General features: G+C 38.7%; 2 long non-coding RNA genes across 2 annotated transcripts; both read right to left on the bottom strand.

Annotated features, from left to right (window-relative positions):
• Positions 1–5,725: 5,725 nt before the first annotated feature.
• Positions 5,726–7,738, bottom strand: LOC129896249 (uncharacterized). Its single transcript, XR_008767926.1, has 4 exons — positions 7,644–7,738; positions 7,458–7,553; positions 6,793–6,839; positions 5,726–5,801 (listed from the first exon to the last, which is right to left on the bottom strand). It is a non-coding gene; the product is annotated as an uncharacterized LOC129896249 (long non-coding RNA).
• Positions 7,739–13,018: 5,280 nt separating this feature from the next.
• LOC129896343 (uncharacterized) lies at positions 13,019–14,991 on the bottom strand. The gene is made up of 4 exons (XR_008767954.1): positions 14,948–14,991; positions 14,762–14,857; positions 14,097–14,143; positions 13,019–13,105 (listed from the first exon to the last, which is right to left on the bottom strand). It is a non-coding gene; the product is annotated as an uncharacterized LOC129896343 (long non-coding RNA).
• Positions 14,992–19,838: the final 4,847 nt, after the last annotated feature.

The following is a 19,838-nucleotide window of genomic DNA, read 5'->3' as shown; positions in this document are numbered from 1 at the left end:
ATCACCTACTTTATCCTAATTAGGTGCATCACCTGCTTGCTTAAGGTGCTACCACGTTTCGCTGCTCCATTGGCTGCCACGTGTCATCTTTTTCCCTTCCTCGTGGGTTCATAATCTCGTCTTATTTTAGGAGCCTATGTAATCTATGCTACGTAAGCTTGGTATGTACTTAAGCAACTGAAGTGTATTAAACTTCTAAATTAGTAGCTTACGTAGGTAAATCGAGTCCTACGACTCATTACTTGGCCTCCAATTCCTTCCGGATTCTTATGACTCTATTTCCAACCTTCTCTACTATAGGGTATCACATTCTCCTTTCCTTGGAGTCGTTTGATAGCGTCGTAGCTTATCCGGCTCACATGATGACTTCTAAGAATCTTAATAGCCTTCCTAGAACTTAGGAAGCTTACGACGCATTCCAAGGTACCAAAGTACGGGGTGTAACAATAACAACTTTGAATAATGTTTCAACCAAATATCAAGACTTAGGGTTAAATTTCGCTCCCTCATGCTAGTTCCATGAATTTTCGTCCAAAAGAAGAAAAATATTAGAGAAAAACATACCTTGAGTGCTTGAGATGAAGAAATCACATAGAAAACTTATCGAAAATCAAGAGAGCGATGCTGATTTGAGAATAGAAAATAATTTTGAAGTGTTTGGGGGGGGGGAATACGTGAGTTTGGATGACGAAAACTAAGGATATTGGGAGGATTTGGGGAATAAAATGGTATAAGGATGGGTTTGGTTGTTAAAAATGGGTTAAAACCCATATTTTTAATGAAAGGGAAATATTGAGGCCTCAACTCCGCTATTCGGAGACGTCACGACCTTAACTGTTATGCGTTTCAACAAATTTAAAAATAGAGACACCAATTTTTACCCAGGTTTGCGATGCAAAAAAGTCATGGACTTTACTAAGGACCCAAATAATCTCAAAAGTTAGAAATACTTACCAGAGCCCAGTGTAATGTGAGGGAACGAGTCCGCGATATGCTCCTGTCGCAGATTCTACTATTTCTGGCATTTTCATCTCTTCCACTTTGTTTTGTTAGTTTTTCAACTAAAAATAAACTAAGCCTAATTTTACAAGAAAAACAAAATACAAATGCAATCTATACTAAAAATAATATTACAAAAATGAAATTCTAAGTACTAAATTTAACCATGGGTTGACTCCCGTGTAGCGCCTGATTTAATATCGCAGCATGGCTCAGCTCTTTCCAAATCCATTCTTCCATTGCAATGCCTCTTCCTCATGATCAATATCATTTCCAAAATAGGTTTTGACTCTTTCCTCATTGACCAGGAATGTCGCTATTTTCTTTGCATTCCACAACTCAACAGCTCCATGTGATGCCATCCTCACCACTTCAAAGTGGTCGCTCTACTTAGACCTCAACTTTCTAGGAAAAAGTCTTAGTCTAGAATTAAAGAGAAGTACCTTTTCCCTAGTTCGAATGTGCGAGTTATGATGTGATTGTCATGCCATCTCTTGGTCTTTTCCTTGTAGATTTTGACATTATTATATGCATGTAACCTAAACTCCTCTAACTCATGCAACTGATCTATTCATTTCTTTCCTGCGAGCTCTGGATCCAGATTCAACTTCTCTATGAAGCAGTAGTTCAGATGCTCTAGTTCAACTGGCAAGTGGAAGGCTTTGCCAAATACCATATGGTATGGTGAGGTCCCAATAGGTGTCTTGTATGTAGTCCATAAGCCCAAAGTGCTTCATCCAACTTAATGGACCAATCTTTCCTTGTTGCATTCACTATATTCTATAAGATTTTGTTCACCTCTCTATTAGACTCTTTAACCTGTCCACAGGTTTGAGGGTTGTATGTTATAGGTGTTACACCCCACACTTTTAAACTTAGAATGTCTCTTAAGTTCCTTAGCCATCATCATGTAAGCCGGATAAGCTACGACACTATCAAACAACTCTAAGGAAGGGAGAATGTGATACTCCATAGTAGAAAAGGATGGAAATAGAGTCATAAGAATCCGGAAGGAATGGGAGGCCGACTAACGAGTCATACGACTCAATTTACCTACGTAAGCTACTAATTTATAAGTCGTATACACTTGAGCTACTTAAGGACATACTAAGCTTGCGTAGCATGGATTACATAGGCTCTTAAAATAGGATGAGCTTACGAACCCATGGGGAAGGGAATAAGATGACATGAGGCAGCCAATAAGAGAGTGACACGTGGTAGCACCTCAAGCAAGGAGGTGACCTACCTGCCTGCTTGGGGGTTGGGGTGGACCCCACTGCCACATGGCAGCCCCTAAGTGGGTGCATAGTTACGGTGGTCCAATAAGGGTTGGACACATGTCACCCTTAGAGGATGACACGTTTCACCTCCTAAACCACCCTACATATGTATGTATTGTGACTAAGAACTTCATTTCTTAGCCAAAACTTCAGCAGCCAAAGAAGAGAGAAAACGTTAGAGCAAAAGGAGGCAGCCATGGTTTAAGAGAAAACTAAGGTAAGTTTCCAAGTTTCTCCCCATGAATTACTTGCCTACGGTGTTACTTAACCACGTGGAGGTGTATATATGTGTCTTAGTATGCCTACGGAAACATGTTTTCAGATTTACACTTGGAACAAACAAGAAAACGTTGAAGGAAAACTTAGAAAGCCAAAAAGAGACGGTTACAGGTTTGGTCCATAGAAAAGGTAAGGCCCAATTTCGTTCCGAGAATTAATTATTTAAGGTATATAAAAGTGGTATAATGATGTGTTATAGCAATAAATTCCAACTTGGGGCAGCGGAGAAGTGGCACAAACAGTCCGCAACTTTCAGCACGTTAAGGGGGTTTCCGAAGTTAATTTTCAGCAAGTTTGGGAAGCCCTTTGTTAATGTACGACTTGGTTCTATTCTCCCACTTTTTTGTAAGGGTTTTTATATGATATGAAGCTATTAATAATGAAAAATCATGGCTTGGGGCAGCACCAAACGGATAACAAGCAGTCCGCGCGATTTCAGCAAGTTTGAAAAGTTTTCGAGTTGCAATTTGGCAGTTTGGCCAATTTTGGGTGAGGTAAGGTTTCTCCTTTCAATTTGGAATTTATGGTGTTTTTATGGAGTGTCTTATACTCCCTATATGTTTCTGTAAATATGGAAATGACGTATAAACGCTTGACGTTCGAAATAAACTAAATTGGAATGGCTATAATTGAATTGTCGTCGAAGTAAAGTGTTGTGTTTGTGGTGTACTGCTGCAGGTGTGTGGGTATTCGTTGCAGGGACTAAATGTGTTCTAAAAGGGGTGTGGGTACTGCTGGTTTCATCCACACGACTCCTCGTTTCATATAATTAAAGTCCTTATAAAATAAAGACTAGAAACCTATTTTGGTATTGTAATTTTCAGCAAGTTGGTAGGAGTTTATATTGTGTAATGTCGCCATGTTTTACTTGTAGATAAGCTGCAAGTTTTTTTGTTGGTTGGATGTAGTATTAGGTATGTAATTGGGAATTCAGATAGGGCATATTATAGGGGAGATGCTGCCCGATTTTCGTTAACTCTTTAACTTGTTAAGGAACTAGTTGAGAAGGCGAGAGCGAAGGGTTGAGTTCTATGAATACTTATGGGTAGCCTAAGGTGATGGAAAGCCAAGGGTTGTTAATACTCGTATTTCTTTTATGTTACTTAGGTTTAACGGATGACGAGACGAACGGAATAAGAAGTAACCCATAACAGGTATGTGAAGCCCTCTCTTGGCATGTTTTTGACATAGGTATGTAAAGCCTATTCTTTCTCTTTCTTTTGGCATGTCGTAGAGGTAAGTAAAAAGTAATATGATCTTTGAAATAATTCCATTCCTAAATATCTCCTGTTCTCTTCTGGATTGTGAACTCTTACTGTAGTTGAACTACTTTCCTCGAACTTACTATATGTTAAATAGACAATGAATATACAGGTTTCTAATCGGAGAGACTATATGACTACATGTACTTTGAAATAATTAAGCGGTTAGAACTACTTTGGTATGTATCGAAAGACCTCGAGATGTTAATTAATATAGTCCTAATGGCCTTTAGAGGACACTTGAGCTGATCATATTACAACCCTGATTCTCAGACGCTAGTTTAGCTTTCTTATTCTATTAAGTCTCCAATAATGATTTAAACTGCATATAGTTACTCACTACTCTAGTCGTGTATACTGTAGAACTTCTTTCACCGAGTCCCGGGCTGGGAATAGTAATCGTGCATAGTTCACTGCATTGTCCACCAAGCCCCTTACTAGAGGGCCGGGATACATATGTATATATATATGATGATATATTGTAATAAGGTGGTGATGGCACTGGGTTGTGATAATCTTACAGGTGTATCCAACGGACCCCTGATAGGGCCGGCTATATGATATAATTTGAACATGCATGTATTTATGATTCACAAAGTACAGGTACAGAGGCTTCTTTTATAATGTACTGGATTCCCTGCTTCTTCGCTTCAAATATGTTTCCAGTTATGCTATGTTATGTTTTACACACTCAGTACATTTGTCGTACTGACCCCCTTTCTCGGGGGTTGCTTTCATGCCCGTAGGTACAGATATAGGTTTTGGGAGTCCGTCATCTTAGGATTCCACACAGTTCAGCAGGAAGAGGCTCCATTGTATCGGAGCCTAGTTTTTGATACTGATCATTAATGTATAAAATTGTTTTATCTATTCAGGGGTTCGGCGGGGGTCCTGTCCTGCCATATGTTGTCATTAATATTTTAGATGTCAGCAGACATGTATATGTGGGTTGTGTATATCGGTTTGATTCAGCTGGGTCGACATGATATGTTATGGCAGCCTTGTTGTCTTGTATGCCCTTTTATGTTGTGATACAAACGAAAAGGGCTACAGGTTTATGAAAATGTTATTGCCCAATGGGGCTTTGTTACATGATATTGTTTTATTTACAGTTCAATTTGACCACAACTGATAGTTAGGTATACGGGGGGTCCAGGTCGGACCCCAGTCACGGCCTACGGGGTTGGGTCGTGACAAAAGTGGTATCAGAGCAGTTCGCCTTTGGAGTGTCTGCAGACCGTGTCTAGTAGAGTCTTGATTATCGATGTGTTGCGCGCCACATCTATAAACAGGAAGCTACAAGACATTTAGGATGTTACATTTCTTTTACATCTGACATCGTGCTATAAATCCGAGTCATAGGACAATTCCTTATACTAACCTTGGATCTTATCAGAAGGAAAACACTAATAGAAGAAGGTAATTGATGTCATGGAACATTACGAAGCATGCAGGTAAGTAAAGTAAAGGCATGGAAGATATCCATTGGGTAAGGTATTGAACTAATATTAAAATATAATCAAAACCTAAAAAGAAAGCAGACAAGAAGTGCAACAGATGCAGTTTGAAGTTGGACATATGAGGTGTCACGACCCAACTCCGTAGGCCATGACTGGTGCCCGAGTTGGGCACCCATACGTACCCTTAGCCCCACTTAGTACATTAATCAAATAAACATAGGTAATGATTAGAAGGGATCTCTAAACAGATATAATGCACGAGGGCCGATAGGCCATCACGAAACACAAAATAAAACCAAAACATATATACAAAACCCACATCTCATGTCTACAGACCTCTACAGACTGATATCCTAGTCATATGACGGGACAGGGCCCCGCCGTACCCTGAACAACATATATATATATATATATACAACACAAAGTGTCAGTACCCAAAATAGGGCTTCGGACAAAGGAGCACTGTCGACCAACATGGTGGATGTCCTAAGCAAGCGGATCAGCAAACCAATCATCTGTACCTGCGGGCATGTAACGCAGCCCCCGAAGAAAGGGGGTCAGTACGGAAAATGTACTGAGTATGTAAAGCATGGACTGAAATCAGTAAAGTCATTACCAGAGCAAAATGTACAAAAATGAGCAAAATATCCAAAAATATCAAATGTTTATCAAACCACATATATTGGATTGTAATAAGTAAAGTCATTACCGCGATAGAATGTACAAAACTGAGCAAAATGTCTGGAGATATCAAATGCTGATCAAAATCTCAGATAATGTATACAGAAAAAACATATGCCATATCCGGCCCCATTATGGGACTCGGTGAACAAAGTGTGGTTGTCCTCCCATCATCGGCACCACGGCACAGCATAACACCAGAGTAGGGAATATCTCCGTAACAAATCATATCATATCAGATGGCCATATCAAATCATATCATATCACAAACATATATGTACATGGCACAGCATAACTCCGTGGCATAATATTTACCACCCCATGGTACATGTCATACCTGCCCCCTCACGTCGGGACACGACGAATAATGCAGAGAAATACGCACGAAAACAAAACACGGCCCGGGCTCGGTGAAGGAAGCATTGGGGCATCCACGAGTGGAGTAGTGAGAAACTAATGCAAATTAAATCATATTTGAGACTCGATGGAATAATCAGAATGAGCTATCATTTAAAAATCGAGACGAGACTCATGTCAAGTACCTTTCAAAAGTTACCCCGGATTGTATCAAAATAAATCTTCTGGAATCATATAGACGTATCGAAGCATAATAAAATACCTTTTGGAAATCAAGGAATTGTCCATCCTAATGGCTCTAGGAATAGGAACCTCTTTGAAATTATATAAAAGTCATATTTTTGTTTCATAAATACCATACCAAAACAAATATTAGCTTTACATACTTATGTCAAAACATGAAAATCGAAAGAATATGCTTTACATACTTATAACAAATACATGCCAAAAGAAAGAAAGGTTCGCTTTACATACCTCTTACGGATTACTCTTAACTATGCTCGCCTCGTCGTCTCTTGAACCTATTTCACATGAAATTAATACTAAGGTTAATAAACTTTCACTTTCCAATTTCCAACTCTACACCCAAGTAACCATAGGAATCATTTCCTTATCTATGTCTCTCGACTAGTTTATTACTAGCTCCGAATCTACCGAAAATCGGGCAGCATCTCCCCTGTAAATTGAACATCCCCGAGTTTTCAACTCGGCCACCATGTCAACAACCATACCAACAACAACAGCCAGCAGAATGTATACAAGTAAATCACTTCAACTTTACACAATACAAGCTCTATACAACTCATTCCAAACTACGGTACCAAAATAGAGTTTTTAACCTTTATTTCGTAAAATATGTAATCATACCAAATGGAGGGTTGTGTGGCTGCAACCAGCAGCAACCACATACATTTTTGAGTACTTTACAGCCCTGCAACACGCAATTAAACCACCACCAAACTGCAGCACCACAACAACAACACACTACGCGACTTCGATTTAACTACTACGACTTCCATTTAGTTTGTTTCCAACGTCAAATATCCTTATACATTTTTTTCCACTTCCAGCATATTTTAAGACATGTAATATACTTCATAACATCATCATAAAGTCCAGTTCAAAACAGAAAACGTTACCTTTCCCGAAATTCACCAAAACTCGCCAAAACTTGCCTCGGAATTTCCTTTAGCGCAGCTGAAACTTAGGGACTGTTTGGTAACGTTTTGGGCTGCCTAAAACCATAAAATTTAATTACTAACATCTTCATAACATAATGGTATATCTCATATAATTAATTCTTGGAACGGAATCGGAGAACTTACCTTTTTCTCCTCCCAAAATCGTAGCTCTTTCCTTGTTTCTAGCCTTAATTTCTCTTCTCTTCTCTTCTTTCTTTCTCTTGTAATTTCGTTTTGTCCCTCTTGAACTCTCTAGATGATTATGGAAATTAATGAGTCATAAGACTCATATATATATATATACAACTTTAGGGGTGACACGTGTCATCCCCTAAGTGGTGACACGTGTCAAGCCCTAAGTGGCGACACATGTCAAGACGTAAGTGGTGACACATGTCAAGGTTTCATTGGTCCAACACACCCCTTTCCTCCAATCACGGGCTGCCATGTGGCATGTGGGCCCCATATGAGTCTTCTTGAAGACTTTGTGAAATTCTCATTTTACCCCTAGCCTTCCACAATATTACCATAGGCCACTTTGCGAATTTTCCTTTTTGCCCTTTGCCTTTTCCTATATTTCCACACTATTAATGATCATAAATAATATTCATATCCAACTTGTATATTAAATAAATAAATTTTGGAAGATGTTCATTCCCTTAACTTTACCACGGCTACCTTAAAACATCCAACCAAATAAAATACGGGATATAACATCCTCCATGAGAAATTCCAATTTTTGCCCCTTACGTTTTCTAATATTTCCAAGTTGAAATTATAATTAATCATAAGAATTTTTTGTCCAACAAGATCAAACATAGCCTTGCCCTTGACTTGTTACCGTTGTCTCCAAAATATCCTAATGTGAAAAATACGGGTTATAACATTCTTCTCCCCTTTTGAACATTCGTCCTCGAATGTTAAACTAACCTCATGGGATGTCTTCATACTTCAGGAGGGTTCCTCTTATTGTTGTCCTTTTAAGTATGCCCATTACCTATCCTTTCTTTCATATTTTTTTTAAGCTGCCGGGAAACGTACTTTATAACTTGGCTGTGCTGCATCAAGACACAACCTATTCCCACACCTGATGCATCACAATTAATAACATACCCATATGGTACCTCTGGAAGAGTTAGAAGTGGAGTTGTAGTCAAATTCTCTTTCAATAACTTAAAGGTTCGTTGACAGGCATGATTCCAATTGAATTTAACTCTCTTCTGAGTTAATCTTGATAGTAGTGCTGAAATTGAAGCAAATTTCTCTACAGATATCCTATAATAACTTGTTAATCCCAAGAAGTTGCATACCTCTATAGGTGTCGTCGGCCTAGGCCAGTTCTTTACGGCCTTGATCTTCAATGTATCTACCCGAATACCATCAGCCCCAACAATATATCCCATAAGTGCTATAGGACTCAACCAAAATTCACATTTGGAAAATTTAGCATACAGTTTCTGGTGTCAGAGTACTACAAGTACCTCTCTCAGATGATTTGCATGCTCTGCTTATGACCGAGAATAAATCAGAATATCATCAATAAATATAATCATGAACATATCCAAGAATGGTCTAAATACCCGATTTATCAGGTCCATGAATACCGTTGGAGCATTTGTCCGGCCAAAAGACATCACTCTGAACTCATAATGGCCATATCGACTCCTGAATGCTGTCTTTGATATATCTGATTCTCTTAACCGCACCTGATGATAACCCGATCGCAAGTCTATTTTTGAAAACCACTTAGCACCCTCCAACTGATCAAATAAATCATCAATCCTGGGAAGGGGTGTTTATTCTTAATGGTTACCTTATTCAGCTGCCTGTAATCAATACACATCTGCAGCGACCCATCTTTCTTTTACACAAATAATACCGGGGCTCCCCAAGGTGAAGTACTTGGTCTAATGAAGCTTTTTCCAGTAAGTCTTTTAACTTCTCCTTCAGCTCTTTTAATTCTGCAGATGCCATTATGTATGGAGGAATATATATCATATGGGTATCTAGCAGCACATCTACGGTAAAGTCTATCTCCCGTTCGGGAGGAAGGCCTGAAAGCTCGTCTAGATATATATATATGAGAATTCATTAACTACGGGAACTGACTGAAGGGTTGGCGCTTCCGCTTCCAAATAATGTATGCGAACCAGGTGATAAACACAAGCTTTTCTGATCATTTTTCTCGCCTTAAGGTAGGAAATAAACTTCCCTCTCGGCGATGCTGTATTAACTGCCCATTCCATCACTGGTTCTCCTGAGAATTGAAAATATACTCGAACTACTAGGTCTTACACGAGTCCTCATTCCCCGTTATGGGTTTCCTCTTGTTTGGTACTTGAGAATATTTTGATCCCTCTTTGGCCTAATATAATATGGTCTCGCGCCTTGCCGGTGATTTCTCTCGGGAGTTTCACTTACTGAGGTTTCCTTACTTTTCACCTCCTTCTAATAGTTTGATCTCTTTGCTTTCTATCTACTTACCCTCTTTATTTCCCAAATATCGCTCTACTAGAATCTCCAATTTTAACCTACAGTCAAATAATAGTAGAGTACGTTGCAACAGTTGTACCTTTTATTCTTATTGTCTCTCGATCTTTGGTACCTTAGCGTGATTAATGCCTTCCTTACCGTGACACCAGTTGTTGGAACTCACATGTCCACCAATATAATCGTATGTCAGACATTTTACACATTCATATCTATATGGATATATTCACAATCAACTAGACTACAAAATAACTCCAAACGCTGTTCAAGTATATCCTTATTCCATAGCTGTGACGCACTTGTTGTCTCTTCACCAATGTAGTCTACTTCGTCTTACGCGTCCTCTTAAGGTTTCCAGCCATTCCATAAACTCTAATTTTCCCTTAAGTTACTCTAGCCTCTCATTTGTGTCTTACGTCTGAATATATAGAATTCTTGCATACTTCTCAGGGGGTCACCCATCCTAAAATTGCTCCCACCTGAGCACGCTTAACCTCATAACTTTGATGGAATTGGGTACGTTAATGTTGATATAATCGCGTCCATTTCCTCGTTTTACCTTTATTACATTATTGGGAGCGAGTCGAGATTTTACAAATTTTGAGACACTTTCGTAACACATCCATATTTTACAATTACTGTTTTACCCTTTATGATCCTCAATTTTTACTTTTTGCTTTCATGCGTGACTATCTTTCGTCTTGGACTACAAGATTCCCGAGGGTAGTGATCGCACCATCCATCAAGGTCTCTACCAATGATTCTTCACACAGTCTCAGATACCGCAGCTTATATCTATTTATTATTAGCCTCAAGATCCATCCATCTGTTATAGGATCTTGTTTGGAGTGTAAGCGTTCCCATATACATATGATAACATCAGTTGATTTTCTCTTACGCTTGTATTTCTCTTGTCCACTTCCCCCCTTTAGGGTGTACCCATGTCATCCTCTGTTCATTTTTCAACTATTCATGCGCAAATGATTCTGTTTTAACATATTTAATATACCGCACCATGTCTACACCTTCTATTAGAACATCTATACTTTAGGTTGCCTCTATAAGAAACCTTAGTACAACCATGGGTTGCTTAGTATTCTCGATGAATAGTACACAATCTAGTCCAAGTACTGGTACTCGAGTCATATAACTAATGTAGTAGTTTAGTCGAAACTACATTCAATTCATCCCAATCAGTACGTCACTAGTCCTTATGGCCGTGTCCGATTCTCCATTCGGGACACTTATACTCTGATGACACATGTTTCATATTTTGTTATCACAGGTTTTCCCAATGGATACTACTTGTTCCTTTAATAATTTCATAATGCCTCGGTTGTTTTGTAATTTCTGTTCTTTCTCCTCTAGGTATCCCACTATTTTCCAATATGGAGGTACATATATATAATACCCTTTTCTGCCTCATGAGCTTTCATCCTTATCGTGTACCCGATACTAACTCCTAATCTTACTCACGACCATATCTTGTAGTTGCTTCCTTACTAAGCCTTACTTATTTCCATAACGATTCTCGTATATTCATAGTATACCCTACTCGTATAACACTTCTTCACCTCCCTCACAATTCTTGCTACAGGTTAATTCTAGTTGGTGAGGCAAACGTATTCAACCTTTGTCTAAATCATCCCTCTGTATCGCAGGCCCTAATGAATCACCCTGGCATTTTTCCACCACATGAAACTCGTGACCTTGAATCGCCTACAATTTTATTTTTTTTTCATTCACAGATTACACCTCCAATTAGTCGACTAGGAACTGATAAGATGTCCCCATACAACATTTTCCCAACCTCCACCAGAGAGGAACTAATATCCACTAAGCATCAGAGTACTTTCTAGTACTTGACTCACATGGTCTTGAGTCGTGAACAATTTTTTTTTCTAGTCCTCAAATAACAGCTGAGGGTTTTGTACTTTCTAGCATGAATGAAACTCAATCGCTGGACACTTTTCCTTCCAACCGAAATTCTCTTTCGAATTATGACTCTCCAAGTAAAAATGGTACTCCTTTTACCGAAAACATAGAGGGAACCTCTTTCAGGTTTAGTCAAACGTTATAAATTTTACCCTATCGGTATCAACTTCCACGACATCTTCTAAACATATGTCTCAGTCTCTTCCTTGCTTTTGTTCCATTCTCAAAAAAATAATTGGGAATAGTTTCCTCTGTATTTTGTACTATCTCAAAACCTGCACACAGAAGATAGCAGCAATGCCTTACAGGGCCAATATATACATTTTTTTATATCAACTTATATCACAGTCACATAGAGATTTCAATATCAATAACCGTATAAAAATAATGGACTTACCTCATGTGTCTACCTCAAACTGCATTTATTGCACTTTCTTATCTACTTTCCTTTAAATTTTCAACTTTACATTTCAAGATCAACACCTTACTCAACATATCGCTTTCATACCTTTACTTACCCGTATACTATGTAGCTCCTAATATCATCCATCGCATTCCTCTATCGATATCGTTCCTTAGCTGAAATCAAATGTTAGAAAAAAAGGAATTTCATGTCCTATGGATGGGCTCTATCGCACGATCTTAGATATGAAAGAAAGGTAACATCCTAAATGCCCTGTAGCCTCCTGTTTATAGATGTGGCGCGCAACACACCGATAAACAAGACTCTACTAGACACGGTCTGTAGACATTCCAAGGAAGGACCGCTCTGATACCACTTCTGTCACGACCCAACTCCATAGGCCATGACTGGTGCCCGAGTTGGGCACCCATACGTACCCTTAGCCCCACTTAGTACATTAATCAAATAAACATAGGTAATGATTAGAAGAGATCTCTAAACAGATATAATGCACGAGGGCCGATAGGCCATCACGAAACACAAAATAAAACCAAAACATATATACAAAACCCACATCTCATGTCTACAGACCTCTACAGACTGATATCCTAGTCATATGACGGGACAGGGCCCCGCCGTACCCTAAACAACATATATATATATATATATATACAACACAAAGTGTCAGTACCCAAAATAGGGCTCCGGACAAAGGAGCACTGTCGACCAACATGGTGGATGTCCTAAGCAAGCGGATCAGCAAACCAATCATCTGTACCTGCGGGCATGTAACGCAGCCCCCGAAGAAAGGGGGTCAGTACGGAAAATGTACTGAGTATGTAAAGTATGGACTGAAATCAGTAAAGTCATTACCAGAGCAAAATGTACAAAAATGAGCAAAATATCCAAAAATATCAAATGTTTATCAAACCACATATATTGGATTGTAATAAGTAAAGTCATTACCGCGATAGAATGTACAAAACTGAGCAAAATGTCTGGAGATATCAAATGCTGATCAAAATCTCAGATAATGTATACAGAAAAAACATATGCCATATCCGGCCCCATTATGGGACTCGGTGAACAAAGTGTGGTTGTCCTCCCATCATCGGCACCACGGCACAGCATAACACCAGAGTAGGGAATATCTCCGTAACAAATCATATCATATCAGATGGCCATATCAAATCATATCATATCACAAACATATATGTACATGGCACAGCATAACTCCGTGGCATAATATTTACCACCCCATGGTACATGTCATACCTGCCCCCTCACGTCGGGACACGACGAATAATGCAGAGAAATACGCACGAAAACAAAACACGGCCCGGGCTCGGTGAAGGAAGCATTGGGGCATCCACGAGTGGAGTAGTGAGAAACTAATGCAAATTAAATCATATTTGAGACTCGATGGAATAATCAGAATGAGCTATCATTTAAAAATCGAGACGAGACTCATGTCAAGTACCTTTCAAAAGTTACCCCGGATTGTATCAAAATAAATCTTCTGGAATCATATAGACGTATCGAAGCATAATAAAATACCTTTTGGAAATCAAGGAATTGTCCATCCTAATGGCTCTAGGAATAGGAACCTCTTTGAAATTATATAAAAGTCATATTTTTGTTTCATAAATACCATACCAAAACAAATATTAGCTTTACATACTTATGTCAAAACATGAAAATCGAAAGAATATGCTTTACATACTTATAACAAATACATGCCAAAAGAAAGAAAGGTTCGCTTTACATACCTCTTACGGATTACTCTTAACTATGCTCGCCTCGTCGTCTCTTGAACCTATTTCACATGAAATTAATACTAAGGTTAATAAACTTTCACTTTCCAATTTCCAACTCTACACCCAAGTAACCATAGGAATCATTTCCTTATCTATGTCTCTCGACTAGTTTATTACTAGCTCCGAATCTACCGAAAATCGGGCAGCATCTCCCCTGTAAATTGAACATCCCCGAGTTTTCAACTCGGCCACCATGTCAACAACCATACCAACAACAACAGCCAGCAGAATGTATACAAGTAAATCACTTCAACTTTACACAATACAAGCTCTATACAACTCATTCCAAACTACGGTACCAAAATAGAGTTTTTAACCTTTATTTCGTAAAATATGTAATCATACCAAATGGAGGGTTGTGTGGCTGCAACCAGCAGCAACCACATACATTTTTGAGTACTTTACAGCCCTGCAACACGCAATTAAACCACCACCAAACTGCAGCACCACAACAACAACACACTACGCGACTTCGATTTAACTACTACGACTTCCATTTAGTTTGTTTCCAACGTCAAATATCCTTATACATTTTTTTCCACTTCCAGCATATTTTAAGACATGTAATATACTTCATAACATCATCATAAAGTCCAGTTCAAAACAGAAAACGTTACCTTTCCCGAAATTCACCAAAACTCGCCAAAACTTGCCTCGGAATTTCCTTTAGCGCAGCTGAAACTTAGGGACTGTTTGGTAACGTTTTGGGCTGCCTAAAACCATAAAATTTAATTACTAACATCTTCATAACATAATGGTATATCTCATATAATTAATTCTTGGAACGGAATCGGAGAACTTACCTTTTTCTCCTCCCAAAATCGTAGCTCTTTCCTTGTTTCTAGCCTTAATTTCTCTTCTCTTCTCTTCTTTCTTTCTCTTGTAATTTCGTTTTGTCCCTCTTGAACTCTCTAGATGATTATGGAAATTAATGAGTCATAAGACTCATATATATATATATACAACTTTAGGGGTGACACGTGTCATCCCCTAAGTGGTGACACGTGTCAAGCCCTAAGTGGCGACACATGTCAAGACGTAAGTGGTGACACATGTCAAGGTTTCATTGGTCCAACACACCCCTTTCCTCCAATCACGGGCTGCCATGTGGCATGTGGGCCCCATATGAGTCTTCTTGAAGACTTTGTGAAATTCTCATTTTACCCCTAGCCTTCCACAATATTACCATAGGCCACTTTGCGAATTTTCCTTTTTGCCCTTTGCCTTTTCCTATATTTCCACACTATTAATGATCATAAATAATATTCATATCCAACTTGTATATTAAATAAATAAATTTTGGAAGATGTTCATTCCCTTAACTTTACCACGGCTACCTTAAAACATCCAACCAAATAAAATACGGGATATAACATCCTCCATGAGAAATTCCAATTTTTGCCCCTTACGTTTTCTAATATTTCCAAGTTGAAATTATAATTAATCATAAGAATTTTTTGTCCAACAAGATCAAACATAGCCTTGCCCTTGACTTGTTACCGTTGTCTCCAAAATATCCTAATGTGAAAAATACGGGTTATAACATGAGGTAAGTCCAATATTTTTATATTATTGTTAATATTGAAAGCCCCATGTAGCTGCAGTATAAGATGATATTGAAAGCCCTGTGCAGCTATGATAGGATATGAATATATATATGTGTTGGCCCTGTGAGGCATTGTTGGTATTTTCTGTGTGCAGGTTGTGGGATAGTAAGAAGCGTAGAGAAAACTCTGTCGAAATTTTTCCAGAACAAGAAAAAGGGAATAAAACATAGCTTTACAACATGTCTTGGAAATTGATACCGAGTATCCATATTATGCTAAACTAAAGCTTAAGAAGCACTCTTCATGTTGTCGATAAGAGGTACCCTTCAGGTCGTCAATAAGGGATACCCTTTTTACTTGGCGAAGTTTATTACAGAAAAACAAAAGTCTATCTGAGCAGTACAGTTCAGACCAGAGTATCTCCAGCCGTAATTGTGCTGTAGAAAAAAAAAAGAAGCTTAGGTTGAAAGGTAAGATGTCGAGTAGTTGAGCTTTACTCATTTTGAAAGTACTAAGCCCCCAACTCCTAATTGTAAATTAGATGAGTTGTTCATAACTTGAGGATAAACTCGGAATGCAACTAGGTAGGTCAAGTATTAAAAGAAGTACTGTGATATTTTAGAGATTCTGGTTTCTTCCAACGATGGTTGGAAAATGGGATATGATAACAGTTTATAGTTCTCCACCGACTAATTGGGGAAAGAGCTTCGGACAGAAGTACCTCAATGAGATATCAGGAACTGAATGTGAGTGTGAAATAAAAAGAAGATATGTAAGTATGAATTGAACGGTGTGATACAATTATACAGGGATAAAGTAGGACCACTAGTAAGGCACACTTAGTATACATTGACTAAGTTAAAAGCCTGCGTTGAGTATGCAGTAAGAGCATGAAGCTTAAAATACAAAGAAATGACGCGTGTACACAACGTCGCCCCAATAGTAGTGGAACCCGTAAGGGACGAGGACGGCAAACTTAAGGAATAATTGGTGTAACCTACATTCACCCCAAGGAATAAAGGATATAGGTTGGGGTAAAGCTACTATTTCAACAGAACCTTGAACAGTTATCATCGGAATACTAGCACCGCCTAATTGAAATTGGAACGACTATAGGTACTAGTTAAATTTTGATAAAGATAAGTAAAATGTGGCCTTGGACGAGTTATTCCACGAGTCCCCTTACTTAAGTACAAATTAATAGAGGAGATATCGCACTATATATGGAAAGGTTCCAGTCGCTTTGTGATTTAGCCAGGTTCTGTACATGCATAATCAGGTTAAAAAATGTATGGAAAAATGGGGACATGATGCAGTACTAAGTAGACTGAGAAAGGAAACCAGATGAATTTAAGACTGGACCTAGAGAGATAGAGCAAGGTATAAGCAGGTAAAAGTATAAGTACCCTCTAAAGGGGGGGAAGGAAGTGAGAGGACTGCCAGGGTAAGATGGAGGCAATTGATGGGGCAACATGCTTGAGACGGATGTATAAACTAAAATAAGATCCCTTGCTGAACCAAGTTAGAAAGATCTGGAAGCCACTAGTAATTGGGTAGAATTCAGAATGGTATGTAAGAAAGTGTTAAGAAGTTTTGACGAGACCTTGAACGATATAACACTAGAAGGTGGGTGCATATAAAAGCAAAAGAATATAGCAATAAAAGGATATCGAATAACTCAAGGGACACTACGGAGGATAGTGACAACATGCTAGACCAAAGGCCAAATGTTGGTTGTAGAGTTGGTCGCAAATGATATTGCAGTCGATAAATAACCAAGGAAAAGAAATATCAAGACTCGTATGGTAGGAGATAAGATGAGCAAGGAGTAAATAAAGAAATAGAAAGAGGTGAGACAAGGTATTTCTTGCACTCTCTCATATTCTCGTAAAGGTAAAGAATAACATGAGAATGTGTCAAGAAGGTTACAAGTGGGGGTAAGGAAAAATTGTGAAATGGTTTAAATAAGACGGACAAGACTAACTAGTTACTATAGGATTGGCAAGATTATATGTCAAATTCCTTTGAAAGTATGCCAGCTAAGGATAGACAGAACTCAAAGTGGCTCTAAAGGTCACTATATGAACGAACTTTAGTGCTATTCAGTAGCCAACCCTAATGAATGGATGCGTACAAAAAGAGGTGAACACAATAGGAAGAGTTAAACCAAAATGACAAAAATGACCAAAAAAGGATATGGTCATAGTGGGACTAAAGATCTACCCCTATACCGGTTGCAAGTTAACAGAGGAAAGGTCAAGGCAACATATAAAGACTAGTGAGACGACGCTAAGATAAATCTTGGGCTAAGTTCAGTGCCCTGTACATTATTTCAAGGATTACCATGAAACGCGACATGAGGACTTCCCAAGGAGATCACCTATCCCAGTATTTCTCTCGCCCAAGCATGCTTAACTTCTAAATTATGGTGAAATTGTGGTCGCGCAAGATGGAAGAATCTGAAGCGGCGGAGAAACGACATGACATTATGTACCTTGAAGTACTATAAGGTACGCTGAGGGTAGTGTAAAAAGGATTTAAGCAAGACAAGAAGGATTAGCTAATTGATAACTGATGACGCACTCGAATGCCACAGTTCTTCAGTATAGTACCAGTTAATGAGAGGCAAACCACAAAATGGCTATATAGGCCAGTGGGAGAGGGAATTTCGATACTACTTGGCAGCCAACTCGAAGGGAGAAAAAGAAAAACTAAAAGGTAAGGGTACCAATTGATGTAATTTATGAAAGACAAAAAGAAATACATGAGGTCGAAAATTCCAGTATATGACCAGGGCTACTAGACTCATTTCACACTCCATCGACAGCTGACTTTGGAGGGAATGTTACCTAGGGATTAACAATATTAGCCCATGCTCCTTCAATCAAAGGCTACCTACTCAGCCGAGAAGGTGTAAAATTTAAGGATAAAAGAATGGTAGGACCTTACGGAGTCCCTATAGCTATTATCATAGACGAAGGAGCCCAAGTTACAGTTAACTACCAAGGATCGGTCCACGAAGAAACTAGGAAGACATATAAGTCTTCGTACACTACTTTACCCTCAAACCTGATGAACAGGCTAAAGCATACCACTTAAAAGCTAGAAGATATGTCATGAGCTGGTGTTGTTAACTTCGAAGATAGCCGGGATGATTATCTATCATTTATCAAGTTGCCTATAATAATAATTACTACTCCAGTATCCCAATGGACCCGTACAAGACTAGTAGAGCAAGACGTGTAAGTCCCCTATTGGATGGGTCGATGTTAGAAAGACTAAGCTAAAAAGGCCCCGACATGATTAAGCAAGCTACTGACTAACAACCCAGAGTCGGTAGAAATGATATACAAATAATCGATATCGATACATAGAGTTCAAATTGATGGTTGGAGGTTCATAACAGGGTCACCCAAAAAAAAAGGAAACTTAACCCAAAATACATTAGACTGTATCAAGTTGCTCGTAAGATGGGCAAAGTGGCCGGTAAGTTGATCTTACCACCTTATTTGAAAACTATATGCCTAGTTCATCAGAGAGGGATGCTTTACAAGGGTACTGCCGAGCCATGCCACCCAGGGTATGTTCTATAGATGATGTCCAGGAAATGGAATCCTATGAGGAACAACCTATCGCCCTCTTCGATCGGCAAACTAGAAGATTGTAGACTAAAGACGTTTCTTCCATCAAGATACTGTGGAAAAACCAAAACCAGAAAAAGAGATGACCGGATAAATTAAAGAGGACATAAAACACAAGTATTCGTACCTATTCCCAATGTCTATAGTTAACCCCAACTCCTGAAACTCATATATTAATTACTTGGATGAAAATATGTGGGATCGCAATAGAAAATGATCTCCCTACAATTGGTATAATGTCTTGAGGGATGTTTTATTTAACATTCAGGGAAGAATATTCTAAAGGGGGAAGGATGTTACACCCCACACTTTTAAACTTAGAATGTCTCTTAAGTTCCTTAGCCATCATCATGTAAGTCGAATAAGCTACGTCACTATCAAACAACTCTAAGGAAGGGAGAATGTGATACCCCATAGTAGAGAAGGTTGGCAATAGAGTCATAAGAATCCAGAAGGAATTGGAAGCCGAGTAATGAGTCGTAGGACTCGATTTACCTATGTAAGCT

The sequence above is a fragment of the Solanum dulcamara genome, chromosome 7 (genome assembly GCF_947179165.1).
Source record: "Solanum dulcamara chromosome 7, daSolDulc1.2, whole genome shotgun sequence".
NCBI lineage: Eukaryota > Viridiplantae > Streptophyta > Magnoliopsida > Solanales > Solanaceae > Solanum > Solanum dulcamara.
The sequence above is the reverse complement of the archived record's forward strand: the minus strand, read 5'-3'. Positions and strand labels throughout refer to the sequence as shown.